The sequence below is a fragment of the Peromyscus leucopus genome, chromosome 1, assembly GCF_004664715.2.
Source record: "Peromyscus leucopus breed LL Stock chromosome 1, UCI_PerLeu_2.1, whole genome shotgun sequence".
In the NCBI taxonomy this organism is placed as follows: domain Eukaryota; kingdom Metazoa; phylum Chordata; class Mammalia; order Rodentia; family Cricetidae; genus Peromyscus; species Peromyscus leucopus.
This window is the reverse complement of record NC_051063.1, coordinates 1628525-1648264: the sequence shown is the minus strand read 5'-3', so window position 1 is coordinate 1648264 and position 19740 is coordinate 1628525. Positions and strand designations below refer to the sequence as shown.

The 19740-nt window shown below is 45.5% G+C and overlaps 1 protein-coding gene across 3 annotated transcripts in view; it reads right to left on the bottom strand.

The window, feature by feature from the left end:
* Tshz2 (teashirt zinc finger homeobox 2) overlaps positions 1–19740 on the bottom strand; it is a 454836-nt gene that overhangs the window by 270846 nt on the left and 164250 nt on the right. The window lies entirely within an intron of this gene.

Here is a 19740-nt window from a genome sequence, read left to right as displayed (position 1 = left end):
GGCATGGCAAACTTGACCAGCCTTCCAGGGCATAGATCCCGGGTTCCTTAGTTCCTGGAAAGCAGCCATGAATCTTTAGCAAGCTCTGGGAACGCTGTGTGCCTCAGTTTCCCCTTTGAAATGGAAATGATCATACTCATAGGATTGCAGTGTGGACTGAGCAACAAAGCCTGGATCAGAGGATGCATGTAGGAATTTTAGAAACAAAACAGGCTGAGAGTCCAGAATAAAGCCACCACTGAGGCCAGCTTAGCTGGCTAAGCGTGAACTCACTCCTTCTCCCTTCCCTGGACCTCAGCCATCCCTAGAGAAGCCTATGTCTAGTGGGCACTAGGAAAAATTGTGAGCTGACTATGATTTTGCCCAGACACCTTTTAAATATTACAGATCTAACCAAACTATAACCAGACTTCAGACAAGGAAGGTATTTTTAAGATAAATGAGCTAACAAAAGGATGTGGCCAATTGGATAGGAAACTAACAATGAACAACAATACCCCCCCCCAGCTTTTATTAATTAATTACATGGAGCATAGACTTGAAGTGGAATTGAAAAAAGGAAGAAAAAAAAAAACACTGAAATTCTGCCCTAAAACAGCTTCCATTCACTAAAATTACCCCCAAACTGATATGATTCAGAGTTTAAAATAGAGATGTCTTTCTTGATATTTCTTCATATCTAAAATGACCCTCTATTCTAGGCAAAGTAAACTAGAGAACATGATAGGCAGGACTAGAGAAACAGAGTTATGCATAAAACATTTTTTCTAGAAAGTTCCAATGATTTTCAAGGCTTCCTGTCTTTGCGTCCTTCCTTGTTCTTCTTTATTTATTCATACGAGCCAAGATGACTTATTAATCTAACGATAAATTTCTTCCTTAGGTTGCAATTTTCATCTGGAGGGAAAAAAACCCTCTTTTCATATTAATGATCTGTACCGTTTGTGGTCTCCATACCTCTCGCTCTTTGTTTGAGAAAAAACAATAACAGGGTAGCAGTAAGAGGTAGTACACACATTGTCTCTGAGCTTTCGAGTCAATCAGAAACCATCTATCGGACGATGCCACTGAGGAGCTTCGGGAGAACCTCCAGCATTATTTTTATTATATTTAGGACCTATAGCTCATGCATATAGTGCAAAATCAATTAATTTAAAGTAATAATTTGTACAAACACCCTCACAAAAATTTTAAAGGGTATTAAACACCCTGTTTTATAAACATAACACTTAATTTAGGAAAAAAAACACTTAGAAGGTAATGCATTTAGGATAAATGAACAACACATGAAAATAATAAATGAAATTTTCCCAGTTTAGAAAATGAATGTAATTAATTAACATTTAAATTACATTTTTAATTGCAATCATGCCCTCCCAGGGGACTCATAAGGGACCATAATTGCAATTAAAAGCATGTGGATTAGATAATAAAACAATACACGGTGTCTGGAATGTGCGATTTAAAATGGAAAACAGACATTGTTATCGGCACATCTAACTTAATTGTAGCCATAAAGCAAATGTGCTGTACAAAATAAAATTCACATACGGGAACATTTAATTCTGGAGTCTCTTAAAGGGGACACGCTTGAGAGCACATTTTATGACAGGTTCTGGTGGAAACAGCCCTTTAAGGCTTTCAGATCCAGGCCTGGTGACTTAATGTTTTTGCATTAATAAAAGCAAGGCTGAGTGTTCCTATTAAAACACACAGATACATTTAAGTAAGAGATGAAATCCGATGTCTAAATTTAAGAATCGATACATAATTCTATTAGTTGGACGGACTGACTGTAAGGCTGTGTAATTTTGAGACCGTGCCTTTTTCTTTTTTCTTTTTAATCTTTTTTTTTTTCTCCTTTTACATTCTCCACCTCTTGAGAGACAGTCATCATGAAAGGTGGGGGATTTGAGCCTAGAGAAAGGAAAACTAGAGACATGTGTGTTTGGCTTGAGAGCTGGTCTAAACCTTCACCCTGATATTCTGACAGTGGTAACCCCCACCTTGGGAAGGCTAAGTTTATAGTCATTGGCCACCTGAAGCCTTCCTGTCCCAGGGTCTTTCTTATCAGAGCAGAAAGTTTTATTTCCACTCCACTCTAGTTCTCATCTGGGGCACACTGGTCAAGCGAGACATTTTCTGATGGTCACGACCTGGAACATGGGTACTCCCGTCATCCAGAGGATGAAGGTCAGGGGCATCACTCTGCATCCTACAGCATACAGGACACCCTTCCCTGCCATTGTGAGGATGTATGTGGCTCAGTAGTGTGAGGGCTGAGAAACCCAGATTCATACAAAGAGGGATAGGGTGGGGGTGGAGAGATGCTGGTAGGGCTCAACATCTGGCCTGAGCCTGCACGGGAGCTGAAGCAGTCTGTATCCTAAGAGGAGAAGATGGAAATTCTTTGGAATAGCATTACAGTTGGTGCAGGCTGCAGCCTTTAGCCTCCTGCTTTGTCTAGCTCATTGGCTTATTTGTGAGAACAATGACTCTGTTTGCCTTACAAATGTTAGCCCAGAACTGGAAGCAGAAGAAGCCCAGAAAGTCGAGGCGCAGCAAGACAAAGGCCTAGACTCTGGGGTCAGATGGGTCCCCGTCAAGACCTGCTGCTGCTGCTGCTGCCACCAGTAGGTACTGTTGCAGCAGTCGGTTTCCCTCTGCTGACTGTAGAGCTCACTGTTGTTGTGTCTGTCAGTCATTACAGCAGTCTGGCCATCTGCGGTGGAGTAAAAATCAGGAAAAAAAAATGGGCCCACGTATGTAAACATATGCACTCACGTGTACATAAGGTACATAGATGTGCTATGCAATGGATAAGTAACAAGGCGCACAAATACTTTTATAAGCATACAACACAATGCATTTATAGTACATAATGCACACATGTGGGTGTGCGTGTGTGGGAGAGTTATTAAGTAAACAGCAAGTTTGCTATGTAAACAAAACTATTCTCAAGATTCCAGTTTTAAACCCCATGAAAAGTGGATATGATGGTATTAAAGGAGTTTCTGTTGGAATAGGGAAGGAGAAATTACAGGCAATCCCTTTGATAGGTTTCTAAACTTCCACACTTGCATGGCTCACACTGTACCACAAACTCCTCCTCAGTGGATTTGGAGCACCGGCAGCTTAGCAGGGGTCTGGCCAGCCTTGGGGCTGGAGTTGAAAGGACAGGTATAAGAAGGGAGAGATAGGTGGAGGGCAGAGCATTGGCCTCAATCTTAGGAAAATGGGCTGCGTCAGTGGGCTTAGGCAGAGGATTAAAATCAACTTTGTAAGGGACAATGGTGTCACTTCCAGTGGCTGTCAAGGAAGCATGGTCACCTGGAGATAGGGTCCTGAGGAGCCAGGAGTGGGGACAGTGAAGCTCGAAGTTTTCCAGATAAGAAGAGATCAAGTCAGATGAGCAGGACAGAGCTAGGGTTTTTCAGAACCCTCAGAGGTGTGACCATCACTTCCCTCACCTGCTGTGTGGTGGAAAATGAAGACACAAATCAGTTGATAGCTTCAAGGTGCTTGTCCACCTACCTAATCTGAGACAAGTGAAAAGCACAGATTCTCCAAGCAGTATTGACACGCCTCAAGTCAGAATGGAAGCGTGGAGAACAGGGAACTCGGAAAGACTCATGCTAGGGATGGTCAGGGACAACTGGGCCATATGAGATATTGTTCCCTTGTAATTCAGATCACTAGAAATAACAAATAAACAGGATTTTTATTGAAGAAGCTGAAAGTCCTGTGTCTAGGAAGATGGCACAGGGATGCTCCACATCTGTTCCATCTCTACAGGACGACTACATTTCCCAGTTTTTGACACTTGAGATGTTGGCACAGTAATGAGCCTCAATTACAGGGTTCCTTTCTGCTGTCTTCAGTGCCTTTAGAAGCCGTGCACCCCAGATGACATAGCCATTCTGCAGTGAAGGTGACATCTGATTCACTTAGAGAAGATTTTATATGTGTGAAAAACCTATGTGCACTGTGCTGGACTACTGAGATTCATGAGTTGTTTGTTAAAGCAGCTAGCATGAGGTATGCTAGCTGATGGGGGGGATGGAGAAGCAAAGGGATCATTGTGTGCTTTGATATGCACACATCCATCATGCCCTTTGATGTAGAATTTTCAGTTTACTCTGCTCCTCCCTCTCCCTCCCTTTCACCTCTATATCCTTCTTCCTCCTAAGGTCTTTTGCAGTCTAGACTTGCCTGGAACTCATGATCACAATCTCTCTACCTGAGCCTCCCAAGTACTGGGATGCAAGTGTCTCCCATCATGCTTTGCACCAGACCTTTCCTCAGGCAGAGTCTTTGATTAGCCATGGATGTTATTGTTAGGGTTAGGAATGGTGTAGTTGTATGTATTACAACTTTTGGAGCTAAGCTGAGAACATACTCCACTCTAATAACCCAGACAATTTGAATTAGACCCTGGCAGTTGTAGGGTGGGGTTTAGACTGCATGAGATGATTGACAATACCTAGAGACATTGCTATTTGTTACAACTTGTACTGGAGACCTAAGGCAATAGAGGAGGTATCCCGTGACATCCTAGAATGAACATGAGACTCCCTCCTCATCACCAGGTAAGAAACTCTGGGCTAATTAAGCTCCATGGAAGCTCCATCCTGGGGACAATGAGTCACTTGCCTTTTGGATGCAGGCACACACTCATGATGCACAAAAGCACTGTGGCCAGACACAACCTCCCACTGAGTCAGTGACCACTGCCATATCTCAGGTTCTGCCAATCATTTTGTCAGAAATGTTCCAGGGACTTTTTGTCGCCCAAGTGTGAGACATACTTTAAGTGGCAGTCACTCACACACTCTTCATTCTGAAGTCAGGGATGCTGCATCTAGCTGGGGACAAGGCACATTTGTGTCTATCATGACCACACAAGGCTCTGTTTATGCAGAGGCATGGCTGGAGGGTGAGAGAAAACATCGGCAGAACACAGTCATGCTGACTAACCTGAAGCCTCCTCATTCAGGATTGGTTTTCACCATACACGAGCTGCAGAGAGCAGCCTGAGATCTCAGTGTTGAATCACAATCTCTCTACCTGAGCCTCCAATACTGGGATGCAAGTGTCTCCCACCATGCTTTGCACCAGACTTTTCCTCAGGCAGAGTCTTTTATTAGCCATGGATGTTATTGTTAGGGTTAGGAATGGTGTAGTTGTATGTAGTAGTGAAGTCAATTGCCATGCAGTGGGTACAACATGCTGAGTACTAAGTTTCCTTCATGAAACAGACACATACACACACACACACACACACACACACACACACACACACACACACACAGGAGCAAACTGCTCTTATTCTCCACCATGGCACAAAGTGTGACCCTAAGGCCTGGGAATCAATGAGGGGAGAGGAGAGAGGAAAAGAGGAGGAGAAAAGAAAGGCATGTGAGGATGGATGGACAGATGGACAGATGGGCAGCTAGTAGGACGAGGCGGTGAAGGGAGGTAGGGGGATGGAGAAAGAGGGCAAGAACAAAAGAATAAGAGAGCGGACATAGTCTTGGAGCCTGGATCCCCACTTCCTATCTGCTTAAACACACCCAGTTTCCCCAGCTCTACGGCAAAAGCAATGCCAGCCTCCTTTGGTTGATGCGGGGACAGAAGAGAAAGTAGGTATCAAGTGCTCGGTTCTCTTCTTCTCTGGTGAAGGTGGAAAGTGCTTACTAAGGCGTCACTGAAGCGGTCCTCTGAGAGCAGTCAGTGCTGGCTTCTCTTGCCCTCTCCCTCCCCATTCCCTACCCTTTGGGCTCCGCCATCTACTCTCTTCTCCAGAACAAACCTAGCTCCTCAATCTCACCCCAGGCCCTTGGCACTTTTTCAGGCTTCTTGGTGTGGCCGACAGCTTCTCAGCCTCCCCACTCACCTGCTCTGACCAGCGTCTCTGTAGGTCCCCACCCTAATTCTCAGTCATGCACTGCTACACTGTGGGCCTTGTTTCCTTGGTAAGCCCAGCATCTGAGATGACCTTAGCCACACACTTCTTTGCTTGATCATTGTCTTTGTCTCTCTTGATTGTAAAGGGTTGATGCGATTCGGTGGCTGTAGGTACATTCCTGCAGAGCTTTCAGACAACATTTATTGAAATAAAAAAACTAAGAAACTGTTAACCTGATGAGCAGGATATATTGAGACAGTCCCAACATTTCTTAAAAAGAAGGGACAGGGGCTATTCATGGAGTCTAAACAGCCAGACGTTCACAAAGGGCAGAATCTTTGGGGCTGTGCCAATATTCTCCCCTTATGCCAGTTTCTGCAGGCACCTGGGCCACTAAACACATTCTATCACTGAAACCACAAAGTCCACAATGAGCATCGACTTCCAGACAGACAACAGGAAAGCTGCTTGGCTGTCAGAACTCAGCTGGGTGTCCAGTGTCCATCCAAGTGTCTGCAAGTTGCTTTTGCACCGTGCATGTCCACATACATGGACAGCCCCGGGTGGCTTGGAGGACCATCTCATTTAGTCTCAGGCTGACCCATCAGGCGGTTCCCCTCAGCCATTGTTTGACTTGCCCACAAAATGGACCTGAGGTACAAACTATGTCTTAACGAGGCAGCTTCACTCTTGCTGATCCCATTAGTTGCCCAATTGGGCAAGACAGGGTTTTAATTGCATGCTGGAAGCTTTTTTTCTTTTTTTTTTTTATCAGCCTCAGGCCAGACTGTTAACCACATGAGTGTACACTTTAGAAGCTGGTCAGCTATGAAGATGGAAAGTGACTTTTGGAGGAAACTGGGGGCACCTGCCAGTCTCTAGCTTTTCATCCCTCGGGACAGTAGCTATAGGGGAGAGAAAAGTTTCGGCCACGTACTGGTGTGACAAAGTGTGAAAAGTTCATGGTGTTCTATCTTGCAACATTATATGGTAATGTGGACAGTGCATTAGGTTAGGCTGTGGAGGCAGACAGTTGTGTCTCAAATATGGGATGTGCCATCATCTAGCATGCCTTGGTTTCCTTACATATTAGAAAAGGTTTTCTTACATATTAGAAAAAAATTAATGACACATTCATCTTTAGGTTGTTGAGAATACTGAAAGGGAATGAAGTGTTACAGATAAAGTCTTGGACCCACATTCTGACACTTAGGGACACTGGAAGTATTAGCTATTGTTATTACATATACATACATATATATATATATATATATATATTTACTATCATCTACCCATTATCCATCACTTGTCAATCTATCCATCATCCATCTATACATCATTTATCAAAACTATCCATCATCTATCCATCATCTCTCCATCAACCACCTGTCATCCATTTATTTATCTACCATCAACCCATTATACATCATACAGCCACACATCTGTCATCCATTTATCCATCATCATCCATCATCCATCCATCCATCCATCCATCCATCCATCCATCCATCCTTCCATCTACCCATCCATCATCCATTCATCAATCTGTCACTCAACTGTCCTCAATCCATCATCCATTCATCTGTCAATTATTCATCTATCCATCAATCCATCCACCATCCAGCCACCTATCCATCATTCATCCATCCATCCAACATCTATTCGTCCTTGTATTTATCCAACCAACCCTCTGTAACCAATTTGATGGTGGGAGAGACTACTAGGGAAGGACAGGATAGAGGAGAAGCAGAAATAAATCAACCAAGGACCCTTGCATCCTCAACATCAATGCTGCTAGCTCCCTTTAGGTTTGTCCTTCCATGGCAGGCAGTATGAGATCATTTTATAGAGGTGCAGAGAGCTAGAGGCCCCAGTGGAGACCATGTTAAGGAGACCCAGCTTTAAACAGATAATCCTATTTAAAGGTCACAAGAAACTGGACCTGATGGAAAGCTGTAATCTTAGCTATTCTGGAGGCCGAGGTGAGAATATTGCAAACTCAAGACTTCCCAAGTTACAGAATTCAGGGCCAACCTAAACAAGTGAGATCCTCCTCTCCAAATAAGAAGTACAAAGTAAAAATCACATCCCGTATTTGATCCAGAGCTCTCTGTCTCCACACCCTGATCCAATACATCATTTACATCACCTTGTAATGCTGCAGGATAGGCCACCGTGCATTTTTCACACCTTGTCACACAGCTGTAGGTCAGTGGCACAGCACTTGCCTGGCATGTGAAAGCCTTGGTTGGGCTCAATCCTTAGCCCTACCAAAACAAAAGCCAACCAACCGACCAATTCTCCGAACCGCTTCCCCATGACAGCAACCAGCTTTCCCGAGAGATCTTTCCTGCATAAGTGAAAATATCAGAGACCAACTGCAGCTTCTATTTTTTAGGAGAAGGCTCTGCTCCCTCTAGCTCTGAACAATGCAAGCTGATGTGGTGGTTACTAATCTCATGTGGCTGTTTAGTATAATAAAGTGTCCAGCTTCTCAGTTGTTTTGGCCTCATTTCCACTACCTGACAGCTTCGGGTGGCTAGTAGCTACTGAAGCTGGCACTTTGGAGAGAGCCTTCCCACCACAGGAAGCCCTGCTGGTCAGTGCTGCACAGGAGGAATGTTGCCGTCCACCTTGACATTTCGCTCCTGAAGCACATTCGCTCTTCTCTAAGAAAGGACAATTCCTTCTTTTTAATATGTGTAAACCAAGGAATATTCTGTCTATCAAATTACCAACCATCAACAAAAGCCAAAGGTATCAAGAAACGGATATTGCCATACATGTCTGGTCATAGTTCAGTGATCCATCTACTTTTCTTGGAGCAGTTGTATAATAAAAATAAGAAGATCAAGAATTGTCACCCTTAGTTCCAACAATGCATACTGATACTGACCCTGACACTCACGCCTATGTAACCATGTGATGGCAATGACTTTAAAAAAAAAAAAAAAAGCCTTGTATAGGAGATGTTCATCACAGTGGTGTTTATAATGTGATAAAATTTCAGCAAAGGAATGTTCTAGGGTAGAGAGTGATTAACTACACAATAAAGAAATAAAGAGTAAATACCAGGTTCCATTATGCCATGCCTAGGAATCCAACCCAGGCCTTCCAGCATGCTAGCAACCATTTTATCAACAGAACCGCACGCCCAGCCCTTGTAATTCTTTTCCTATACCCCCTTTTCACTATTTCCTCAAAAAACCCAACTATGACAATGGAAACTCAGTAAATGTCCTTAAACCTTGTTAAAAATAAACAGGCGATGTATTCATTGCTCAGGAAGAGAATTTAAAACCCATATCTGACTTTGAAACAGAATTTCTACTCTTTCTTTTTTGTGTGGGAGCAATCAGAGGGCTCCCCTTTGTTCATAGTTAGAAAATGCTTGGTAATATCCCATCTCTTCCTGGGCAGGGTCATGCTCCTGAGTCATAGCCATTCCCTGCCCATGCACTCCAGATGGAATCTTTGGTGACTTTGATTTTTAAGCTTTCTGAGGCCACAAAGCCTCAGATAATGACTGTACTGTGATTCTCAGCACCTGATGTCACTTTTGGGGACAGAGATTGGGTCCCAGAGCTGGATCCCCCTGGCCAGCCTGACCACGTCACTGTACCATCAGAACAGTTGAAGGCCTGATACCAGGAAAGAAAGTAGAGAAAGGGTACCAGGCTGAGGTTCAGCCCAGGAGGGCAATAGATTGCCTTTGCCCTCTACGCAGAGAATGTTCCCAACTGTTATAGGTGAGGTGGCTGAGCCCCAAACACTGCCTTGGCCAGTCTGTCCCTCAGTCCTTACCTCCTTCAAATGCTCCTGCATGGCATATTAGCAGTGCCAGAGGAATCTTGCAGCTTGTTATCTTTACCCTTCCATTAGAATCTTGAGGCAAACCACTTTTATTTATAAAATTGAACAGAAAAGAACAATACAGTTGCCCAAACTCTTAAAATTACAAAAATAAGCATAATAAACAACAGCAATGAAAATGAATGTGTAGTGGGAGTAGGTTCTCTCTCTTTCTCTCTCTCTCTCTCTCTCTCTCTCTCTCTCTCTCTCTCTCTCTCTCTCTCTCTCTCTCTCTCTTTCTCTCTCTCTCTCCTCCAGACAGAGTCTCACTGTAGCCTAACTGACCTGGAACTCACTTATTATGTAGACCAGGCTGACCTCAAAAATCACAAAGATCTGATTGCATGGACCCTCAGGCCCCACTTAATTTTTCTTTTCTTTTGTGACCAAGTCCTCCAGACCTTATGATCTCCCTCCTGCAGCCTCCGGAGAGCCAGCACTACACAGCTGCCACCCCAGGCTTAGTGGCTCTGTATTTTAAGCTGGGAACTGAAGGTGGCCAGAAGCTGAAGTTCCTTTGTGATATAACTCAGTAAGCAACTCGACCCAAGTCACTGTAGCTCATGGAGTCTCAGGTCAGTTATCAGAGACAGGATGGTAGTTGTACCCATTTCATTGGCTTTGATGAATGTTGCATGGAAATGACTGCTGTAGATGTGAAGTACTTGAGGCACAGTAACTGCTTGCTACCGTGAGGCAGCCTTATCTGCTCCAGGGATCACTTCTAGACCTCATATTACAGTGAGTGAGCACAAGTCCAGTTGACTTGATCCCCACATATCTTCTCCCATGCACTGCACTCCAGTTCGGAAGTCTTCCCTCTAACACTGTCTTGTTCTGGCCCCAGGGCTCTTACACATGCCATCCCTCAGCTGAGAACAACTCTCATATATTTATTTGGCTAAGATCTTTCTCTGTGCAGAGCTTCCAAGTCAAATACCATTTTATCAGAAAGCCTCCACTGACATTTTCTGCCACAAATGCCCTTTGCTTGCTATTAAAAAGAGCTAATTTAGGGGCAATTTCCTTGAAGATCAAATTAAGCCCCACCAAACCCCACCAAACCAGAAAGTCCCTTTCTCTGTCTTTTCTTCCATCACTGTCTGTCCTGTACTTACAACTCCTCTTCAGCTCCATCCCAGGTCAACGGAAGGTTTCCCCTGGCCTGTTCACTTCTTGCATAGAAATAGGCTGAAGATAGAGAAATCATGAATGGAGAAGTGAATTCAAGAAAACAGGCTCATGGTGCACGGGGTCACAGCACCTCCAGAGCTGTGGTTCGTGATGTGACGACTCTACAGGAGCAAATGGTCATGTCTGTCCTAAGCATGGGTGCATCTGTGTTTTATCTGACTCCTGCAATGCTGTGTGTCCCTGAGCTGGAAGTCAGAGGCCATAGGATATGGAAGCTGGCCGTTCCACATAAGTGACAGTTATACCCAGCATGGCTATGAGGGGTTTGAGGCTACTTCCTGGACCTGGGAATGCAAAAGCAGTTTTCCTAAGAAGGGTAAACTCTTTTAGCATTGCAGGTTTATTTTTAAAATGTTTTATTTTTGTTTTTAATTATGTGTGTGCTAGGGGAGTTGTGCATATGGGTGCAGGTAACTAAGGAGGCCAGAAGGGGGCGCCAACCCCCCTGGAGCTGGTGTCACAGCTTTGACCCACCCCATGCAGGTACTCGGAACTGAATCATACTGCCTTTCAGACACACAAACATTTTGCTCTGAATCTCCCAGTGCCTACACGGCTCTGTCCCACCCCAGGACCCTTCCACATGCTGGTGCCTCCTCCTCAACTACTGATTATCTTTCCTCTCTTCATCTACTGACCTTTTGTTCTTCCCTAAGACATCACTCAGTCCTCAGAAAAGCCTCCTCCAATTCCCCTGGCTAGCTCAGTATTCCAACTCTCTGACTAATGACTGTCTCTATCCCTGGTGTGTGAACTCTGTTCTGTAGACAACTGTGTCAGAGTTTGCTTGGCACGGGATGTGCCACTGCTATCACAGATGCTGGCATCTCTGTGTAGCATCTCAGTCAATATTTGTTGACTGGATGACTAGATTTGCGCTCAGACTAACATGAAGGAGCAATTTCTGTTTTAAACTATAAGCTACTAGGTGACTTTAACCACCTTTGTGTTCGGCTGCTTTTGCTTTCAAGTTTTGACTTGTAAATAAATCATTCATTCGAGATGTATTTCTTTGTCTTTGATAGTGTGCTGCTGTCTGGGACAGACAGCTGTGCTCTGTGAGCTATGGTCAGTTGTGCTGATGCTTTCTAGAACCAGGTTGGCATGTTTCCTGCCAAGGACCAAGACAGTCAGTATCGAGAGCTTTCGGGGACATGCATGCACTCTCTGCAATGCCTTCGCTAAACTCGTAGCTGCAGCACAGAGGCTGCCACAGGCAACATGCAAATGAATGAGTGTAGCTGTATGCCAATAAAACTTTATTGGTACAAATAGGAATATGGTTGGGCTTGACCATACGTGATATTTTGCCAAGTTCTGTTACACAGATCGAGGGTAAAAAGGCCAAAACATAGACCCCTCTTGTTTTTAACCCCGAGGAATTGCTGATCCTGTGAACCATCTGGGGACATCAGTTGATCTCTCTGGGCCTGGGCTTACTGATGAATAAGGCAGAGACTCTTTACAGTGCAACATGGCTGTGACAATGAAGACACATGCTGCTACATTCTGCCCCAAGCCTTCTAAGTGTCATCCTTTACACTTGGAATGAAATCCCAAGTTCTTACCAGGCTCCGTAGAGGTTGACTTCTGGTGACCTCACATGTTCCTGTCCCCAAACTCTCCTTCAGTCACACTAGCCTCCTTACAGCATCTGAAGTACCGAAAATGCAATGTGACCACAGGGCTTTGGCTTGTGCTGTCTCCTCTTTCTGATACAATGTACCCTTAAAGAGCCGCAGGATTCACATTGGCTCTTCATTCAGAAATTTCTTGGAAATCACTTGTTCAGTGTAGTAGACTATTTTAAGGTGTGTTACTTTTGTTTCTGTTGCATTTGTTTAACTCTGTGAAGCTGTGTTACTGTGCCTGTGTAAAGAACTGGCCAATAGCAAGTCAGGAAAAAGGATAGGGAGGGCTGGCAGGCAGAGAGGATATATAGATGGAGAGATCTGGAAAGAGATCTAGGAGCAGCCAGAGAAGGAGGAAGACTCCAGGGGCCAGCAGCCACCCAGACACACAGCAAGCCCCGGAGTAAGAGTAAGACACAGAAGTTAGAGAACAGGAAAAGCCCAGAGGCAAAAGGCAGATGGGATAATTTAAGTTAAGGAAAGCTGGCTAGAAACTAAGCCAAGCTAAGGCCGGGCATTCATAATTAAGAATAAGCCTCCGTGTGTGATTTATTTGGGAGTTGGGTGGTGGGCCCCCCAAGAAGAGCCAAAAAGACCAACTAATAACAGCTCAGCTAAAATCTCCCCCAACTGTTCCATCTGATATCTCAGCAACTCAGAGTCTTCCCTTGAGTTCTCCAGTCCTTTTCTTTATCTTTATCTTATCATACTTCTTAGAATATTTTGTTAGTGACACTGTCCTGTGCTTTTTCCATTGAAATAGAAACTCTCTGAATATTAAGTGGGAGGTTTGATTATTCATCACAGCTATAACCCAAGTGTCCAGGGGACACATACTGGGTGTTTAATATATCCATGTATTGAACCAATAAATGCATGCAGAGACTTGGGGAAACTGTCCTTGCATTTGACTCCCTCTAAGAACAGATACAAACCCAACTTACAAACAAAGTCAGAATTCATACACTTATGTGTGTTATCATGGAGGAGGCCAGTTCCAGTGTTGGCCTGTGAGCATTTGCTGGTGCTCTGCTTAGCCAGGGTAGGGTTTCCATGGTAATGATGACTTCTTCAACACTAAAAACTCAATGCTGTGTGTGCGTATAAACACATGTGTAGGGGTTAAACAGGCTTGGGGAATAGGATCTTAGTGAAATGAATCTTCAGAGAGTTCCAGAAAATTGAAAAAGAAAAGCCACTGGAGACTGTGACAAAAGTCACAGTCAAAGTTTTATCCCCCAAGGCTCTAAGCACAGAAACAAAAATGTTGTTCCTAGAATTACAGAATTGTGACCATAAGTTGGAAAATTGGAGTCTTTCTTTTGTTCTTTTCTTTTTTTCCCCCAAGAGGATCTCACTGTGAAACCCCAGCTCACCTAGCCATTTGCTAAGTAGACCAAGATTGCCTTGACTTACAGTGGTCCCCCTGCCTCTGCCTCCTGAGCACTGGCATTACAGGTGTGTGCCACCATGCCTACTTAGTAAAGCCGTTTCTTTGCTCACAGACCGTGGGCTTGAGCAGCACTGAAAACAGAGCTAAGGGGGTCTAGAAGAGCTTTGAAAGGTATGTACCCAAAGCTGGGGGTCAACCCACATGGACAGCAAGCTTGAGTGTGAAGCTGAGAGGCTGATACACTAGACAACATCCAGTCACTGAAAAGCCCAATGCTTCTCTGTTAAACCAAGGCTTGGAGCCTTTGCTCTCCCCTCCCAGCTTCTGGCAGGCTGTGGAAGTCATTATTGCCTCTGCAGTATGGAGATGTTATCTTACAATCTTTGGACACTTTTAGAGCACAACCTAGTGGGGAAACAGAGTCAGCAGAAAAGATCCAGGACAGGTATTCCTTCAGCCTGAGTGTCAGGCACTGTGTGGGTCTTCTATCCTGAGCTATTGCTCAAGTTTCAGCAATTCTGTTCTCTGCAGGTCCGATGAGGATTGGTCCTCAGTCATGGGAGTTTGCTTGCCCCTGTGAGATCCAGGTCTGAGCCTTGCCATTTGCTTTCTGGGTAGCTTTGGGAAAATCACTGAACTTGTCTGAGCTTCTTCATCAACTGAAGAATGAGCAAATGACTTCATCTCTCGTACCCAGCGAGTGTTAGCCTCCAGGCACAGGACCTGCTAAAAAGTGCTCCATTTCTGGGGCCCATGGTTTAAATGCAAAAGGAGGTTTGGGAGATAACTCCATGGATCAAAGGTCATGTGAACCTCATGACCTGCATTTGATTCCTGGAATGCGCACCCAAAGCCGAATGGGGTGGCTTGTATCTGTAGCTACAGCACTCATTTATGGAGACAAGAGACCAAACTCAGGTCGGTGGTCCTGGAGTATGCAGTGTAACAGAGATAAGAGAACACCCCGCTCCCCCAAACACAGGGAGATATGTGGCCTGATCACCAAAGCTTCCAGATGCATGCCATAGCACAGATGCTCTCATACTAAATAAATTAAAAAAAAATAAAGTAAATGCAAAAGGCAGGGTTCTTGGCTCGAGACATGTGAGCCAGCCCCGTGAGGCTGCCTAGGTGCCATTGGACTGCACATTCCACACAACCACTCATCAAGCAGACACAAGTGTAGGGAAATTCTCTACATCCACGGAAATGTCTGCGTTCTTTGATTCTGCTTTGAACACAGTGACCTCTCTTGACTTGGTGTCTGTTGGCTCATTGTTGATAGTGATGTGAGCAGAGAGACCATACTACCCCAAGATTTAGACTGCAGGATATGCACAATCAACTTCGGAACCTAGGCTATGAAGAGCTATTTATTAAACATTGGGGTATTTAATTAAAAATGAGAACTGGGGAGATGGGTCAGTGGGCCAGGTGCTTGCCCTGTAAGCATAAGGACCTGAGTTCAGATCCCTAGCCTCACATACAAATCAGGGCACTGTGACAGATGCCTGAATCCCACTGCTAGGGGTGGAATATAGGGAAAAGGGGATTCCACACTCACTGTCCAGCCAAGCTAAACTGGCCAGATCCAGGCTAAGCAAGAGTTTCTGTCTCAATAAACATGGCAAGAAGAGACAAGAGAAGACACTCAGCATGGACTTCTGGCCTGTATATGCACACTCTTCCCCCACCTTAACTAACTTTTAGAAAGTGCTAGAAGCCAGATGTGGTGGTACACACCTTTAATGCCAGCGCCTGGGAGACAGAGCCAGGCAGATCTTTGTGAGTTTGAGCCAGCCTGCTCTACAAAGTGAATTCCAAGATAGCCAGGGCTGCCTAGTGAGGCCCCCATCTCAAAACCAGACAAAACAAACATTGGAAATACATCTGGTTGGTTGCTAGTTTGTAACCTAGAAAACCCGAGAATGAATGCTCTCATTATCCAATCAAAGGATGGTGTCTTTATCGATGTCTCAGGCCAAGGGAGTGGCTAAGTGAATGCTCAGATCTTTCCAGGTGACCCACCTCAGAAAGGAGATATGTGACATCCCAGGATGCAAAGTCTGATTGGCAAGTTTTCCTGGACCTAGCTCCTAAATATGTGACGTCATTTTCATAGAGGAGGTTTCCCAGGGTGGGAAGGTTCCTGTGTCCTTCAGTCTTTAAGTGTTTTTGTCCAAGGCAGCTTCTGCTTGTCCTCTGTGTAGGTTCTGTACCTGCCTTGCTGGACCCTGTCCTGGGAAAGAGGCTGCTTTGACCCAGCCTCTATGTGGGACCCCCTGTCTTTCTGCTTCCCCATGGTTTTGCCCAAAGGGGATGGGCTGGTGGAGGAGAAGAGAGATGGAGAAGGCATACCCATTCTACTGGCTTCTTTGGGCCAGCATGCCCTAAGTCTGATATCGCCTGGCCCAAGGATCTTTCTGGATACCAGTCTTAGGTCACTACACTCTTACTTGCTGGTGTCTTCAATGCCACTACTATCTTTTAAAAGTATCTATCTAAAAATTTTAATTATGTATATGTGTGTGTCTGTGGGTATATGCACATAAGTGCAGTAACCAGAGAGGCCAGAAGGGGGCATCATAACCCTAGCAGTTGTGGTTACAAGAGGTTGTGAACCAGTGGTTTGGGTACTAGGAACCAAACTCAGGTCCTCTGTGAGAATGGTTCATACTCTTAAACTATGAGCCGTCTCTACAGTCCCTCATCTTCTGTTGTGTGAATGTGTGTATGTTGTTATGTGCCTATGTTTACGTGTGCGTGCGTGCGTGCGTGTGTGTGTGTGTGTGTGTGTGTGTGTGTGTGTACATGCATAGAGGCCAGAGGTCAATGTCAGTTGTCTTCCTCTCTTCTTGTCCACTTTATCCCGAGGTAGGGTCTCTCACTGAACTCAGAACTTGCCAGTTTGTGTAGTATAATTACCCAGCTTGCTTTGGGTATCCCATCTCCACTCTCTGAGCACTGTGGCTGCAGACAGGCTGCTATATCCTTTCAGCTCTTACGCGGGTTCTGGGGATCTGAACTCTGCTCCCCACACTTGTGTGGCCATTGCTTTAACCACTGAGCCACCTCCTGCTCCAACTCCCTTCTTCCAGCTGTGCTCTGGTTACTCTTTCCTCCGTCACATCATGGATTATGCCAAGTGTTCCCTGCCTGATCCATCAACCAGCTGATGCAACAGTACCACATGGCACTGTCTCTGAGTACCCCAGGAAGCCAGAGTGGCAACACGAGGGTCCAGACCAGACCTGTGGATGAACTCCTCAAGCAGGACTCTTGGTATCACTCGATAAATATTTGCCAGGGGAAGAGATTAACCTTTGCTTAGTCACTGACAAAGCTAAAAGGAAAAAATCAATAGGCATTCAAATATCTGTCTTAGAAGAAACGGAAGTCGAACACATATTAACTACCTTCGTTTTTCAACTTGCATCGGGATGTAGGCAATTTTTATGTGCCTGGCAATGCTGAGATATTATGATTTCTGGGGGACAGAAGAGAGGTGAATTCCAATAGTGATGACAAAGCCTGCGTCATTAAAGGCTGTTGCTGGGCGCAGGGTCTCAGATCATCTCATCTGTTGCTCAAAACCACATTTGAAAACAAAATAAAAAAAATTATGTGCACATGTATGCACCCCTTTGTGCAGGTACACTTGGAGGTCAGAAGGGGGGTGTCATATCACTGCAGCTTGAGTTATGGGCTGTTGTGAGCTGCCTTAGCTGGGCACTGGGAGCCAGACATGGGTCCTCTGGGAGAGCAGCAGTTGCTCCTAATCACTGAGCTATCTCTCCAAAGCCACATAGCGAGACATTTCTGTATGGAGACTTGCTCTGCGGATGAGAACACTAAACTATGGGGACATCCAGGGACTCTGGCTCAGTCTCATAGTTGCCTCTCGGCGTCAGCACACATTGAGCATGGTCAGGCTGGGGACACAGTTCAGCTGGTGCAGCGCTGCCTGGGCAGGCACAAAGGCCTGAATTTGACCCCTTGAACACATGTGAAAAAGCTGTGTGTGGTGGCACATGCTTGTTATCTCAGTGTTGAGGAGGCAGAGACAAGTGGATCCCTAGCGATAGATAGCTAGACAGCCTAGGTGAATCGGTCCCTGTCAGGGATCATCTCCAAGAAGATGGATGGCTCCTTCATGAAGAATGGCCTCTGACACATGCACACACACACACACACACACACACACACACACACACTCACACACACACAGAGAGAGAGAGAGAGAGAGAGAGAGAGAGAGAGAGAGAGCATAGTAGCAAGGGGCTGAAGTATTTCAGAAGGAAGAACATTATATATTTAACATTTGAATAAAGTAAAAATAATCTCTGGGCCACACCCTGTTTGGCTCTGGCACAAGGTGGCATTACAGGTGGATGTGTGTGTAGAAGGCCTGGTGACATGCCAGAGGGAGGGAGGGAAGGAGGGAGGGAGGAGGGAGTGAAGGAGGGAGGAAAAGAAGGAGGGAGGCAGGGAGGGAGGGAAGGAGGGAGGAAAAGAAGGAGGGAGGCAGGGAAGGAGGGAGGCAGGGAAGGAGGGAGGTAGGGAGGGAAGGAGGAAGGGAAGGAGGGAGGGAGGGAGGGAAGGAGGCCAGAGGGCTCAATTTGATCACTTGCTATCTTTATTTTACTACTGAAACAGAAAGTGTGCCCCCAGGAGGAGACCCTTCTTTCTGCCTACAGGCCTTGAACTTAGCTCAAGAAACACCCTCCTTTCTTTGCTCCCCCTTCTCATCTTTCTGTCCCTGAGAACTCCACTTCCTTTTTTGACTAGATGGCGATGTCCCTTCCCTTGTGCCCTGAGTCTGGGGATTCTTTGTCCGGTGGGGCGTAAGAGATGTGAGAGCCATGAGTGTCTGAGCCAGACCCCAGGAGACCTACTGTCTCTTGTCCTCAGACCCTGGGGACCAGCTGGGTCAGCCTGCCACAAGGTCATGGCCACATGGAGAAGAGCCACTCACCTTCCCCAAAGCCAGGCAAGACCAAGCAGCCGTCAGCTGAGCCCAGCCTCATGGACCTGCGGTGCCACGGAGGAGGTAAATAGTCCCTCATTTTGAACGACTATGTTCTGGGATGGGTCTCCATGACTACCCTCAAGTGCTATTTCAGTGGCTCTTATTTGCAGCTCCAGAAATTTAACTGCCCAATCGATGATTTGGTATGGTCCCCAAAGGCTCAGAACAGGAGGGAGAGGAAGACAGTGTCTCTGGAAGTTATTGTGGGTGGCACTTGTAACCATGGGCCCCTGCCCAGTATGCTTATGGCTCTGGCTCCGGCAGATAAGCTGCAGCCCTGGCCTTGCTCTTTGAGTTACGATGGGTCCCATCTTGGTGACCTCTAACTGGAGCATTGTTGCAGTGCTGTGGAGTGTAGAGGACCAAGGTCATAGGTATTTCCCCCTCCTATCTACCCAGAAAGCTTTTCATAACAGAGCACAGTGTGTCCTGATAGAATGAGAAAGTCCATTTTTTAAAAAGGGAGGATGTTCTACGGAATGATCTGCCATGGTTTTTTGCAAAGATAAACCTTTGCCCAGGAACCTCTCCCCCAAGGCTGTCCCTGCTCCTCCAACTTGATTATTTCTCTGCGTGAGGACATTTTCAGTGAGCCTCTTCCCTCCATCTCAGACACGGGGACACTTGACTGCTCACAGGTCCTGGTAGTATCGTGCTTTGCCATAAAGGTCATTATGTATGTGATTATGGTATGTTTTAAACACCTACCTACTTGATTCTCTCTCCCCATCTG